This window comes from Solea senegalensis, linkage group LG3 (assembly GCF_019176455.1).
Source record: "Solea senegalensis isolate Sse05_10M linkage group LG3, IFAPA_SoseM_1, whole genome shotgun sequence".
In the NCBI taxonomy this organism is placed as follows: domain Eukaryota; kingdom Metazoa; phylum Chordata; class Actinopteri; order Pleuronectiformes; family Soleidae; genus Solea; species Solea senegalensis.
This window is the reverse complement of record NC_058023.1, coordinates 30,935,566-30,951,091: the sequence shown is the minus strand read 5'-3', so window position 1 is coordinate 30,951,091 and position 15,526 is coordinate 30,935,566.

Sequence of the window (15,526 nt, the reverse complement as noted above, 5' to 3'; positions counted from 1 at the left end):
AAAAGCAGGCCACGCGTCTTATACTTCTCCTTTGGAATTAAGACGCGCTGATTGACAGCTTCCTCTGCCGTGTAGTTTTCAAACTACATCTCTGTTATTTAACAGTTATTTTCCCCCTGTTGCCCATTGTCTCGTGTCTTTGATGCAAGGCTGTTGTTTTTCTAATCTGTGTTCTGGTATTTGCATGTGAATTGAAGTGGACCGAGATAGCGTTTGTTGAACGAGGGCCTTTTATGTCTGTCTCCTTCGGGGCGGAACAACAATAGGTGAAAGAGAGGCTGTTTCCTGCTGCATTGCTGCAGCAGAAGCTGGGGAAGTATGTGTCGGAAATAAAGTGTAAATAGAAACATGTGAATAGAGAGACGCTCCGAGTTGGGGGTAGACCTCCCAGAAGTGCCATTGCTCCTGGTAACGCAGCATTTTCTCTTTCCTCCCCCTCCTCCCCATTCTCTCTCCCTCTGATGCCTCTGCTTCCCAACTCACGCTCTCCTTCCTCTTTTCATTTCCTCCCTCTGTTTTATCCCTCCATCTCGCTCACTCCTCCCTCTAATTCGGAGCCAGCTGTGTAAGTCTGCTAATGACGCTGAGAAAGCATGCTGTCAGCACATCCTCCGAGCCACCGGGGCACGGTTACATAAGCTGGTTAACAGAGCAGGCCCACTTCCATGTCAACCCCTCATCATTATTAGAGGAGGGAAAAGAAAATGAGAGAGAGGAGGAGGAGAAAAGGAAGTGCAGTAAAACTTACTTTCTTGCTCAATATCTTACACAACCACACACATATATATGCGCACTTCATCAATAATCATCATCTCACCCCCGTCATCTGGAATATGATTTTTCATTCTCTCCTCCGTAGATGATCAGCAAATTCTTTTTCATCTAAGCTCCACACGACCACATAAATACACAAACGTTTTCATCTTTTTATGCCATTTTCAGGCACGTCACCGCTACACTCTATCACGGGCCCCTAATTAGAGGCATCGGAAAATTAAGCCCAATTAGCAGATTAATGTCTGTGTTGGAATAAAAGCAAAAGACCTCCCACCGGTTCTTGCTGAAGGCACACAAAAGAGGGGGTGCAATATGCAGACTATCCTGGCTCGGCTTTAATGTATTTTTTAAGACCTTTGGCGTCCCTGCTTTAAAACAGTGGATTCTCTTTAACTAATCTAAATCCCTCCCTGATCTAATCTCTAATCTCAAACGCAGCCACGGAAAGCACAATCAGAGACGGGACAGCCGGCGAGCGAGGGGCCTGCGTACGGTCGCCGCACAAGCCGCCCTCTGTAACGTTGTTAGCGCGCTAACAAAGAGTAATGAGCTGCTCGTGTGCGGCAAATTGCTGCAACGCCCAGAACCAAAAAAACAACGGAAGCCTCTAAAAACCTAGTGTCAAAGCACATGACAATCCGTCTTTGACATGGGATGATTTACAGGTTCCCTTTGCCCTGTAACTGCAGGGTTTCAGGCAGCTACCAAGAGACGTCTGTGCACGAATCCACTGCATACGCGTCGAGTTGTGGAGTCGTTTATATTGACTAACATCTAGATCTGTACTGTGGCCCCTCTAGCTTAGTCGGAGTAACGGATGCTTTTGGTAATATAAAGTTATGAACTGTTTTGTGTGTTTATATTTCGCTGAAAATTATTAATGCATGCAGTTTCCCCCCCTCCCTCACCTGAAGGGAGGTGTATGTGAAATCTGCTGTGTTGGTAATCACATATCGCATTGATTTGAGCGTGAGGAACACAGTGTGCTTGTGTAGTAGTTTGAGGATATGTGTATCTGTGTATCTGTATGTGTGTGTGCACTTATATTTGTTACCTCTAAAGGACCTTTTCAGGACCAGTAGTCCTGATTGTTGAGGAACTGGTTAAGTGTAAGGCTGAGATTTAATGGAGTCCTTAAAAGAATAGTTGTGTGAGTGAGTATTTCTATCTTTGAGGACATTTTGGGATGGTGGGGACACCATAGCAGGTCCTCACAGCTTTTTAATGGCTTTTTTTTAGTGTTTAGACCTTGTTTTAGGGTTACAATTAGGTTTAATTCCTAGGTTTGTGTGGGATGTGATGGAATAAAGGAATGGAGGCAGATAGAAGAAGTGGATAGAGAGGAGGACATAAAGATGCACACATGCACCAGCTTCACCAGCCACTGTGTACTTTTTGTCTGCAATATTATGTAATAAAAGAACTGGCACAGAGGGGTAGCAGCAAAATAAAAAAATAAATAAATGAGGACTGAAAGGAATGAGGGAAAAGCTGCAAAAAAAGGAGGAAATAAGGAGAAGGAGCCAGACCTAAATATTCACAGATGTATTGGAATATGCTTCACCACAATATAGTGTGCAGCCATTTAGGGATCTGCCTTTGTCATTAGGCAAATTAAATCTTCTTAATGTTCCCTCTGTTTAGTAATGGAAGCTCTTCTGTCATCCCTCTCTCTCTCCTCCCCCTCCCCCACTGTCTTGCTCCCTCTCGAGTCTCCCTGTGGCATCCTCGTGGTGCTCAGTACTCCGCAGTCAGCTTTTGCTGTCTAGCATACACCATTAAAGCCCTAAGTACATCTTCCCAAGACTCTGTACTTAGCTGTGGTGCTGTCACTGCATTGCTGTAAAGCTGCTGTTAGCCCGGCACAAACACACCGGCACATTTCCATCACCTGCACCGCCTTCATTCTACCTAGTTTGTATCAACTCGCTGTGACTGTAAGGATCGCTGCCGATTAATGCGGTATGTTTAATTTCTTATGCGCCGCACGCTGCTGGGTTCCAGCTCCCGGGAATGTGGGACTGCAGGTTTGAGCTTGGTGTGTTTCAGGACCACGGACAGCTCCACTGCAGCTTCAGTCTGCAGCAAAGTGTCTTTCAGATGGTCCTCAACATGGACCCATAATACATTCACTGGCCACTTTATTAGCTACACAGGAAACCTAACGAGGTCTTCTGCCCGTCTACCTCGAGGTTTCATGTGTTGCTCTTGGTGATGGTCTTCAGCTACAGATCTGGTCTTCAATCAGTAGACATGTCACCCCTCTGTTCACTGAGCTCCACTTGAGCTTCATGGAGCTACTTAAATGCTCTTCTGCTCTTCTATGTTGCCCGTCGACTACTCCGTTCATCCAGGGATTGTCGTCTGGGCGGTGGGCTGATGTGTCCATCTTCAAGAAGCTCCTGAAGACCGCATCTTCTTCACGATCTCCTTCTGCAAGACTTCTTCTATGTAGCTTTATTCCTCTTTTTTGTAAGTCGCTTTGGACTAAATGCTTAAATGTCCTCATATCCTGGATGTAACTGGTGGTTATTTGAGTTACTGTTGAGTGCCTTTCTGCCAGGCTATTTTTGTCCACAGAACTGCCACTCACTGGACACTTTCTTTTTTTTTTTGCTGACCATTCTCTGTGTGGAAAAATCCCAGTAGATCAGCAGTTTCTATAAAAACACTCTGACACCAACCACCAAGCAACATTCAAAGTAACTAAAATGAACTTTCCTCTCGATGCTGATGCTCGGTTTGAACTTCAGCAGGTCACACTCACCAATGTCTTCAAGCCTGAGTGCATATAATGTCAGATTTTAGAAGTACACTGACAAGCAGGTGTGTCTCATAAAGTAGCCGGAACAAAAGTCTATTCTTTATTGATTTGTACTATATTTTAGTGCCATTGTTAGTGTGTAGTGTAGCATTGCTCACAAAACATCATCGAAGATGTCACCCCATTATTAAAGGGTTGTGTCTTAAGCACGGTCACCATAGCAACTGTGAGTGCACTTTAAATTTAATGGGTGTTTTTTTTTAGTGGTCTCTACAACTGTTCACCCAAAAAAAAACGCTGACACAGCTGCGAGGAAGGTGAGGTTTGTTGTGCGTGACGGTCAAAGGGCCAACGTCATGTGATGATATTGTAGTATTATTATTATTATTACACAAAGTCATTTAAAAGAATCACTACAGCACAGGCCCATAATGAGCTGTCGACACCGGTGACCCAAACAATGACAGGTTCCTACTATTTCAAAAATCCACACTGAATGCATTATATTCACACATGGTCGTGTTGGTGTTGGTGGATCACTGGTGCAGAGGCTCTTTGGTAACGGGGATGTTCTCAGTAAGCTGTTTGCTTGGGACGAAACTGTGGAAAAACACACTCAATCATTTCAGAGTGGAATGTGTTTTTTTTCTCCCTCTGTAGTCTGCACTAAGATGATTTTAATGGAAATGTAATCATGGATTTTCTGGGTTCTTTTAATTTGATGCCAGGCTACAGAGGAAACATGTGTATTCTCAAGTGGCTCTCTGCATTTAATTAATTTTGTCATTACCAGCGGTCCCTGTTATTGGTCTCTTGTGGTCTCCTGTAGCGAAGCTCAGTAATGTGACTCCGGTTCAGTTACACGGGAGGAACACATTTATTTGGCTGTTCATAGAGAGTGCAGTGGATGTGCAGACAGTTTACCTCTTATCTTCATATAGTTCATTCTTTCTTTACAAAAGTTTACTCCCTTATCTCTGATGAACACTTTTTTATGCATACACATAACCCACTGGCAGCCATTGTATTGTGATATTGAACCGCAGCAACACAAAGAACAGGCCAAGATGAAGAAGAAGAAGAGCAGGGGGAAGAATGAGAGTGAAACTGAGGAAGTGAGGGAGGAAAAAAAGCTGTCAAATGATGCAGACAGTAAATTACTGTCGGGAGAATGAAGGAAAAAAGAGGGAAGACGACTGAAAACGCTCAGCAGAGAGGATGCAGTTACATCTCATGACCTCAGAGGGGCAGCAGAGATGCAGCTCTTCTGTAGCCACTTTCTATGCCTTTATTTACACAGCCCAACAAAGACAAATCATCCTTTTCTTTCCTTTTCTCCCCTCTCTCTGTCTCACTTACAGGCATACAAACACATGTTTCTGCCTCTTCCCACCTGTCGTCTGTCGCTCTCCCCGCCTTAAATTTGACAAACAAAAAGGAAGTCATGAAGGAGGCCGAGGAGAAGGACACACTCGTTTTTTCTCTGACGGGTGCAGATGTGTTTTTGTCCTCGTGTCAAATACACAACAAGAACACAAGTGCCACTCCTGAGAGTCCAAGGTCCTCCTCCTCCTCCTCCTCGACCACCTCCATGTTCAGTCATGTTCCGTCTTTAATAGGCAGTGTTGGACTAGCAGGTGATCCGTGCTGACAGTGTGACGGCACAGCTTGCAGCAGCAGCTAATTGGTGTGGACCGACTTCAGAGGCAGTGTGGCCACTCAGTTCGTGAGTGGTTGTGGGAGGTTGCAAGGCCACAGAGCACGGTGGGGATGCACATGGACAGGATCACTGTGTCTTCCTTCAATTCCCCCCGCGGGGCCTTTTAATTATTATCAAGGGCATCCTGGTGCTTCAGCGCACGTTGTGGGCCTTGCACTTGTGACCGTAAACATCAGACGTGGCTCCAGGCTTGTCTTGGTGGTTCGCGTCATTCACAGATAGGACGTTATGGAACAAAGTAGTAATTACACACTTTCACAAATGTCCTCCGTAGCTGAAATGGAGGCTATATTGGGCCACACTTGCACCTAAAACTTTACATGTTTGCCTGTTGCCTTTGGCTGTCCGGTTATCCATTGATGGGTCGGGTGTAAAGTGTAAGGGGGAACGAGATACCATCACGAACACCTACTAACATGTGGTTACCATGACAACAAAGTCTGAATTTTACCTTTGACAACCTAGTTTCAAAGCTAAGAGTTTTATATACCAGCTTCATAAAAGGGGGCGGTCCATGGCCACGTGTAAAGGGAACTTGGCTTGTAACCGGAGGGTTGCAGGTTTGAGTCCCCACCAAAAAAGATTAAAAAAGGGCAGGGGTGCCTCTGAAGGCACGTTAGTCATCCGAGCCTCGGCCTGGCAACCCTCGGACCGGCTGACACCCCGGCTCCCCTGGCCAACGGACCTCTCAATCACGAGCAACTGGAACCAGACGTGTCCGAGGGAGCTGTAGCATCGTTCTCTCTCTTCTTGGGTAGGAATGCGTCCAGACTTACCGCCACCTGATGGTGAAGTGGGATACTAAGGAGCCTGGCGCACCAGTGTACTGATATGCAAGTCTACCAGGGCCTTGAGCAAGATTTATTGGAAACTGTTTAGTCCAATGCTGGAGGACGGTGGTGGGGGTGAGCAGGCACTGTGCTGTGGAGAGAGAGAGAGCAGATGGAAGCAGGGGAGTGAACCCGACAGTGAACCTGAACTGAGGCAGAGAAAATTTACAGACAGAAGAAAGTTACCACTGACGATCTGGCAGTGGGTGGATAGAAGAGTTGATATATTGAAGGTGGTGAGTGGTTGATGGGAGTCAGCTGTGCAGGTGAATGAAGTTTATATAGGGAGTCGTTTTTCTTCTTTGTTTGCACTGGAAGCTTCTGCTTTAAGACAAGAAACTCGTGCCCAGGCTAGTTTGTCCATTCAGGCTGCTGTAGGACACGGTGGCGCCTTATTTGGAGAGGAAGCTGTCTATATAACTTATACAAACATACATATGGGACAGGATTCATTAGTGCTCTTTGTTTAGACAGTGGTGCATTAAGACTGCATGGCTGTGGGCGCTGGCCACCTACTTGGCCACACTTGTGGTGTGTGTGGATACGTATTACATAACACTTTGGCCTGCCTGTCTGCTGTAATTGTGTGTTAGAGGTACACAACTGTCAGACTACTTTATTTAATATGTGTATTTTTATTATTGGTTGGTCTGTTTTTCTTCTTTCCAGGAGCAGCACACCCGCTTTAAATCCTCAACGTTGCTGGTTGCCCTATTTTAATTCGTTAAGTGCCTCGTAATATCGTAATTGTTTTAATTATAGTACATCTTTTGAACATGAAGCCAGTCATTAAACGACAGTGTTTGACGACAGTCGCCTAACAGTCACTTTAAGGGCTGACCCATGACTATACACGTGCAAAAAGTACAATTAAAGATATGACGACAGCTGCTGACACAGCCACTGCCAAGGTGGGCTGATGCCCCAGAGGCTGGATTCTGTCTTCAGTCTCTGACTCATCAGCACGCTAACGTATGCTCCCACACACACTCACACACTCGCAGAGCCACAGATGTCAGTTGGCATGAAGGGGTCTTCTCCTCGTCTCTCAACCCTGCAGATCTCTGCACACCTCTTTCCAAGGAGTGTGTATCCGTTGCTGCAGGGCATGATTTTAGACGGGAAAAAAAATGTATGCGTGAGTCACCGGCTGCAAGGGAGGTAGCGCTAGACGCGTGTTTGATTGCCAACATATGCACATATTCTGGCCGCACACCTACCGTCTTACCTCATACGGCTCATTCAGACATAAATGCCACCTCTACGTGTATTTTTATCGCGAGCCATCAAACGCAGACCGAAATAACCTCACATTTGTACTTGGACATACATGCAGAACGTTAGAATAAGAAGACAGAGTGGGAAGGTGAGAGTATGAATAGATGGAGAGTCAGAGAGATTTGTGCAGTACATGGAAGAAACTTGACTGACGATATGCACACTTACAACTGACAGACCCACATAACGTGGTTGGGAGAGGAATTACTACTGCAAATATACGTTTAATTAGTTAAATCCAACCCCAGGTGTTTGACCTTGACAAAATAGAAGAAACTGGTACAAAGGAGAACAAGACAACAGCACAAAGACCTATAGTGACATCCAGGTTTGTGGACGTAGGAAGACTCAGATTGATGCTCAACATGCTAACAGATAGCTGCCAAATAAAGTTTTTTCATCGGTGACATGATAGGTCAACCAGAGAATGCCTTTGCTTTGTTTGTGATACACAAAGCAGGACTTTTTTTCAACTCTGCTGTGTTTGTACAAAGTGTAAGCTTGACCTCATCCAGTTTCAATTTTCCTTTGTCTTTAGGGCAAATTAATCTACCCCGGAGTGCCCTATTGCCAAACAAATGAGCAAATAGTGAGCTTACTTGCGTTTCTTGCTCACTTAATTAGATTTTCTCCTGCCAAATAGCCTCCAGAGATCCCCTGGTCACCTCCTGTCCTAGGCCTCGCTGGGTGTCCTCCATGTGATCCTTATAGCCTCTGTGGTTCCCACTCGAAATTAGCTGTCCCTCTGAGGAACGCAGCCTCTGTCTGCCTGAGCCGTTTAGTCTGCCGTTGAAATCTGCCCCTGCCATCTATTGCCGAGCTTGTCATAGTAACAAGCTTACAGTGTAAATGCTCAAGATGAAGGTAGATACTGGCACTTATACAGCTGCGCCCTTATTTGTTAGCGTCACGCTAATCTGATATGCAAGATGACGCGGACGTTAGCAGTTTGAGCTCAGACAGTTGCACATTGACAGGTTAATATTTTGTCAGCCTTGTTCAACTTATAATGCTGGACAATAACACTGATATAATAAAGAGCGACAACAGGCTGTGGCCACAGTTGACAGTCAGTATTTAGGTCTGGCTCAAGGACCCAGTCTTGGATTCAGTGTTGAATTGACAGTTTACGGTACAGCCAGGCAGATTCTTGATAGTTGGGATGTGCAGGCCTCGCAACCACCGTGCTGCCAGCATGTGGCGCTATGCCCTTGACTTAGATTTCATGTGCTGATGTTTTCTGCAGGTTGGTCAGCGATACAGCAAAGTTACAGGCCACTTCCTGTTTCGTGGCAAAACAGCGGCTACATTCAAAATGGCTGACTTCCTGTTGTGTGGAGCTCATGTCCATAGACGTGGTCAGCGTCGGCCCCTTGTCTCATGTATGAAGTTTCGAGCCGATCGGTCAATGTACGGTGACGTTACAGGGCACTTCCTGTTTCATGGCTACTGGTACAAATTACAATGGTTGCCTTGGCCACGCCCTTTTGAATCTGCAAGACCTTTTGATAACCTTTCATCTTTGATGTGTTTATTATAAATTGACATGTGTTTTTATATTGGTACAATTAACATGCGCAGAAGAGTTGACTCGCAAATCGCCGAAGATGGACGCCAAATTCAAAATGGCTGACTTCCTGTTGAGTTGAGGCCATGGTGCCATGTTTCTAAGTTTTGTGAAATTTGGTGCAGCTAAGTTTTGGCTTTGTCCAACCAGGTTCTCGCGCCAATTTCCGTCCATTTTTACCAATTCCAGGAATTCCAACAGGTCCTCACACCACTGTGTGGGTGCTCGGGTCCTAATAAGAAAAGATCTGGCTCATTATTAAGTCGCAAACTCACCGTGACACAGACATCTTTACTGTGCACCAGCTTCTGCTCAACTCTGATCCCTATTCTGCCAGCAGTGCTGAGAGGATTACAAATAATGAACACAGTACGCTTTACTGGACAATAATGTGATGAGGCAGTTTATTCTTAATAACACCAAGAATCATTTACTTCACCATGTTTTGTAAAAATACATTTTATAGTAGCAACGTACCGTGTATATTCTGGACAAACTCAGGCAATCATGATATATCAGTGATGGGCAATTATTGGCTGAAGAAATTGACCAGTAGGTACAAACCAGAGATGAGTTTTCAGCTCAGTTAGTTTTAAGTACAGCTGTAATAAATTGTCTTATTTTCCCTAGTAGATTTGTTTTTCCTCCGTTTAGAAATCTTTCGTAAGGCTGTGAATCTTAAAAACGTTGTTTTTTCCAAAGACGTTCAGGTTGGGCATAGGTCTATTAATTATAGATAATATTACTGTAATTGTGAATGGTTTTTCCATCTCTGTGTGTTGGCCTCGTGTCAGACCATCCAATGTCAGCTGGGACTTTTTGAACTCCTAGTGCCCCGTATAAAAGCAGCAACCCTGACTTTTCCTGCAGTTTTTTAAAAACACTACATGTTAACATCCCCCCTTTTGTCTTTATTGTTCATCAGCGGGGTTGTTAGAGAGACTAATGCAGCATGGAGCCGAGCGGAGCTATCATTTCATTCTTTGCTTCAGAAGAAAAGAACGTCGCTGCTAAACTTTAAGCAGCACATTCGAGCCATCTTAATGCGTTTCTCTCACAGCGAGGCCCATAGCCCGTCGCTGCTCCGCGAGACGCTGGTGTGTGTAATAGGGCTGCTTTGGAGGAACTCTCCCCCAGCTGCCGCGCTAATTGAGGCGCAGAGACGAGCCCCAGCCAGATGGAGGGAAGATGCCGTAAATTGATTCCTCGCATTCGTCTTCATTAAGGTCTCGGCTCTGGGGCTCTGCGAGGGAAAAGTGGGAAGAGGGAGAGAGAAGAAGTGGAGGAGAGATGGGGAAAGCAGGGCAGAGGAGACCCCCCTCAGGCCCTGAGGACTCTGCACTGATGAGGTAAAGTCTGACGCTCCAAAACAAGTGTGCACGCTTACATTTTGTTTATGTGTGTGTTGATATGTGTGTCGGGGACCTTAAGCTCCAATCATTCTTCATCAAAAACCACATCAGCGTGAGCTGAAACTTTGAAAGGTGGGCATCCATTCTGCTCCACTTACTTCCTCCCTTCTTTTTTTATTTTACCCTTTGTGACCCTTCAGTTTCAAATCAGACCCCACCTTTCCTCTGCCTCCAGCGGCGTTCAGACAGTTCACTGCCACTTTCAATTTGTGTTACCAGCTCCCACTAACTAGGGCCTTAAGCTGCAATGTACTGTAGTAGCTCACTGTGGGAGCCCCTTCATACAGTCACTGTATGTGAAGCCATGTTTGGCAGTTTGGTTTGGTACAGTACATATTATCTAAGAATAGTACCAAAATAAACCAGCCCCAGCCATTCCATTTTTTGGTACCCTTCCCTTGGGAACAGAAGAACAAGCTGCTGGATGAACTCCTTTGTTGTCCTTTGCGTATCTTGCTGACGCAGCCATTGAGCACAGCCCACACCCGGCTTACCTGCCCAAGTCAAGGTCAGTTCTGAGTCAAAACACAAGCCTGACTGAGGGCCAACCGTACTGTACCAAACCCAACTGTACCTTGATAGAAACATGATATAATAGAGCAGGTACACTGTAAAAAAATAAGGTATTCTTAACTTGAACACCACTTATCGTGACCATTTTTGGACTTTAAAATACTAATAATTGTTGTGTCGCGCTGACAAGTAATTATTAGACCGAGAGCTGAGAAGTATAACATTGTTCTCAACTGGCAAACTTGCAGTAGTACTCAAAAAGTACTCTAAGTAGGAACTACGGGTGGGAATCACAGGGTACCTCATGATATGACACATGGTCCATGATCCCAATATATATATATATATAATATCATATATATATATATATATCACAATACTGTTACTCTGTGATAATCAATATATTGCAAGACAATCATATCACGATACCTGTCTTTGTGAAGAAAACAAAACGTTAACGTGAAAAGTGCTGGATTTGTCCATTTATTCACAATATAGAGAACAAAGTGCGTAAAGTCTCTCTCTTAACGTAGCTTTCTTTACCATTATCCCGCTTGTTTCCCCTCAATCATTTGAGCAGCGCCACCGTGAGGAGACATGAAGTAACGACGCCCGGCGAGTGAAACTGACAGGGACTGTTTACTTTAGAGAGGCCAGGTTCACGACCCGGTCGGAACAAGGGCCTTCAGGGTTTTCTCCGGGTTCTCCGGTTTCCTCCCACAGTCCAAAAGCATGCAGATTTGGGGATTAGCTAAACAATTGGACGCTCTAAGCATAGGTGTAAGAGTGGATGGGTGTTTGTCGGCCCTGTGATGGACTGATGTACCCGCTTATCGTGTTGTGTCAGCAGGGATTGGCACCAGCGCCCCGCCACGACCCTCATGTGGGAGGACAGATGACGATATATCACCAGACCGATAATTAGCAACAAGTCGCTAGTTATCGGTAATCAAAAAGCTTAAACGGCAAATAATCGCATGTTAAACAAGCTGGCCTTCTGAGTTGAAACAATAATATTAACTGTCAAGTTGAGCGTGCGTGCATCTTTACGGCAGCAGGTGACCTTTCCTCGCCGCGTTGCACCACCCTGGCATGTGTTAACAGTGCACACACACACACACACACACACAGTCGCACACGAACACCGCCCGTTCACCCTGGTTGACCACGATCCACCTTCGACACACGCCTCCCGAATTTGTCTCCCTCACAGCCCCCAAATGATGCAGCGTCTGCAATTACCAGACAACACAGAAAGGATGATCTGTCGCTTCCACAAATTACATTGCCCCATACTTAATGGGCCCCATGTTTATGTAGCGATCCCCTCAAATTCTCACCGAGGGAGCACTAACACTCTGTCTTCCTGTCGCGCGCCACCACTCGACACGTCCTTCCCCTCGTGTTAGCAACCGCCACCTTACACCTAAGAGGAAAAGCATTTATAACAACCTCACGCGGTCAATAAAGGTAGCAAATATTCATGCAATAAAAATGATTCCGTTCTAATTTCAAAAGAGGATTTGTCGTCGGTGGTAAGCTTCTGGAGCGCGTGGCACCGAGATGACATGAAAGAGGATTTTTGGATGAGCAGGCAGCGGTGCGAGCGCTGCAGCTGGTTGGCTGAAGGTGGGAGGTTAGCAGGAGGAAGCGGGGATTGGCGTTTGATGTTTCATCTATTATTCAAGCCATGTTACCTGGATTATGTGCCGAGCGACTCGCGGGGTGTCGCTAAGGACTGTCACCGAGTCGTCTGGAAGGGATTTTTCATTTCACTCTTGACTTCGCTCCCACTCTCTTTCACACGCCTGTCCTTTTCTTTCCCTGTCAGCCTCGCCCTTCCTGTGACATCCTATCACATAGGCCCAAATCTCTTCCTCTCCGTCCATGCATCCACCCATATACTCCTCCCTTCCTCTAGCCTGCTCTCTCTCGCTCTCCCCTCAGCTTTTCCTCTGTTCCGTGGTGACATTAAGCTGCTTACAGCATGTCTTGTTGCAGGCGTACAGTGTCCAGGACCCAGAGTTTTACTGTCACTCTGTATAAACAGGTGCTTTGTGAGTCAGAGGCGCCGTGATTACTGCGAACTGCAGGCTTGTGTGATTCTACGTGTCTGACTTAAATCTTGTCATGTCACACAGGGATTTTCTCAAAGGTGAAAGATGTGAATTATTTTTGTTCTCTGTGTTTATTCAGTTTATTTTTCTGTCTATTCTCGTTCATATATTTCATATATAGAACTAACTTGCGTAGAGCCTGATAAACTCGTACATCAGGGTCCTGTTGTATCCCACTTCACCATCAGGTGGCGGTACAAGTCCGGGAGGCAGGGAATACGCCGCATTCCTACCAAAGAATAGAGAGAACGATGCTACAGCTCCCTCGGACACGCCGGCCTTCACGCACTCGCTGTCCACAAGCACCTTCAGTCATAGGCTGCTGTTGCTTCGCTGTGACAGAAAGCAGAACAGGACGTCGTTTCTTTAATCCGCAGTCAGACTTTCTAACTTCTCTTCCCTCTGCCATGACTTTACTCGTCTCTTAGTATCACTGTGTCACTTCCCAGCCCCTTAAAATACATTGTTTTGACCTATTTTGCACCTTGACCTGCGTCTGTTTGCGCTATTTTCGGTCCCTTGCATACTCAGCTCCCAAACGGGCAGTTATTTTCTCATGCACCAGCACGGCTATAGATACGATAGAACATTTTCTTTTTTTAGTGCACCCTAAAAAAAAATAGTGTGTGCCATTAGTTACCTGGATTATAGCGTCCTGGCATAGTCTGCCATCACAGTTTTAAACTGCAGTTTTATTTCTCATGATAACTTTCCCCCCTTTTGTGCATTTTTTTAAATCCAGAGAGAAAAGAAAAATAAAAGGACTTTTGAATGAAAGAACTTGAAAGTAAATCTCAGCTTCTACAGCTTCACATTTTACTTGTTGTACTACCCGGACACCTTGTCCCCCAGACTCTGAGGCGATGGACCCACGTCGCGTCACCACTTAATGAGAATAGAGTTACCGCTTGAGGTTATAATCTTTGTTATTGTATCTTTTTATAGACTCGCCCATTATCAGCACGCCAGCATCCAAAAGACCAATTCTTGGAGTAATTGAAAAGATAATAAATTTATGCGTTTTCATTAACTGCTGCAACAACGTAATTCCTTTTCACACTGAGAAATATTACATGAAAGGAGATAATTGTATCTCATAGGATATTACAGGTTCTCTTTGGTATCACCACATCCCCCCACCCGCCCTTCATTCTCCTTCTTCATTCTCTTTTCCCTTCCTTCTTTACTCTGTTTTCCTCTGGTGTATATATGCTAAAGCTTAGCCTCAGGCGTTGATGTATGGTTCCAGCGCCTGCATTTTTAATTTCATCTGATCTGAGGCCTGGGGAGTTTGGAAACCAGTTCAATTCCAATGCTTTGTTCCTGTGCCTTTGGAGCTGACCCCCGAACAGCTTTGCTTCCTTTGACTGCCTCTGGTCTGCTGTGTGAACGCCTTCTTAGATTCCCTCAAGGTCAGCTGCATGGTGACCTTTCCATACAGCTAACTATGGAATAACCAGCCGCGCTGTCTTTTGATTAATCAACTTTCAACACGTCTTGCTGATGCTGCACCACCCACTGCCTCTGTCTTATGCTCTCCCTTTCATATTCTCTCGTTTTCTCGCCTTTGTTTGTAGCCACCTATGATTGAGTGTTTGAAACTGAAATTAGTATCTCTGTGCTTGGGAACCACTTTGTGTTCCTGTAAATATGCTGTTACATTTTTACCCAGCTTCCTTCTTTCTCTTGACCTCTCCATGACCCTAGCTGTTTCACACGGTGAAAACAGGTGTTTTTAAAAACTCTTTTGGTGGCCAATGATTGCTTTTTTCTTCCTCTGTCTATGCTCAGACCCTTGTCCTGCCTGATTTAGTTTATACCCACAACAAACACTTGTGCTGTCACTTTGTATTCCAAATGTGGATATCAGTGAGAACTTTACAACCTTAAAAACCCGCTTGAGTTTAAGAAAAAATATACAGCCTAGAAGTGCATCAGTCCAGCCTGGCCTTAGAGTAGAATACCAAAACCAAAGCATCTGAAAAGTGGTGTGTGGATTCTATACCATCAATGGTGAAGTTAGCACCAAATCTTCAGACTCAGTGGTTAGCACTGCTGCCTCACAGCAACAAGGTGCAGGGTTCGATTCCCTTGTCTGGGACCTTTCTGTGAGGAGTTTACATGTTCTTCTCGTTTCTCCGTGGGTTTCCTCTGGGCTCTCCGGTTTCATCCCACCATCAAAACATGTATGAATGTTAGACACAGTGTTCCGACCTCATAATGTTGTGCATTTCCGGTCGTATAATGACAATAAAGATCCTTTCCTTTCCTTAGAAACGCCCGAGTAAGCGCCAGAGAGGTGGTCCATGCAAAGAAGGTTCAGCCTCACTTAAGTAATCGTGACATTAACCCTCAGGACACTGAGCATTTTGGCTGCTCTTTTCCATGACTATGTTTAAACGTACAGTATATACAGAGGAATGTGTAATATAGAGTGTCTTATATCCTTTTTTATTTATTTTCACCAACTATACAAACACACCTGAGTACTCAAAATGTTACAAATCAGGGTTGAATTTGTGAAATTTGGAAATACGTCACAGTTCAA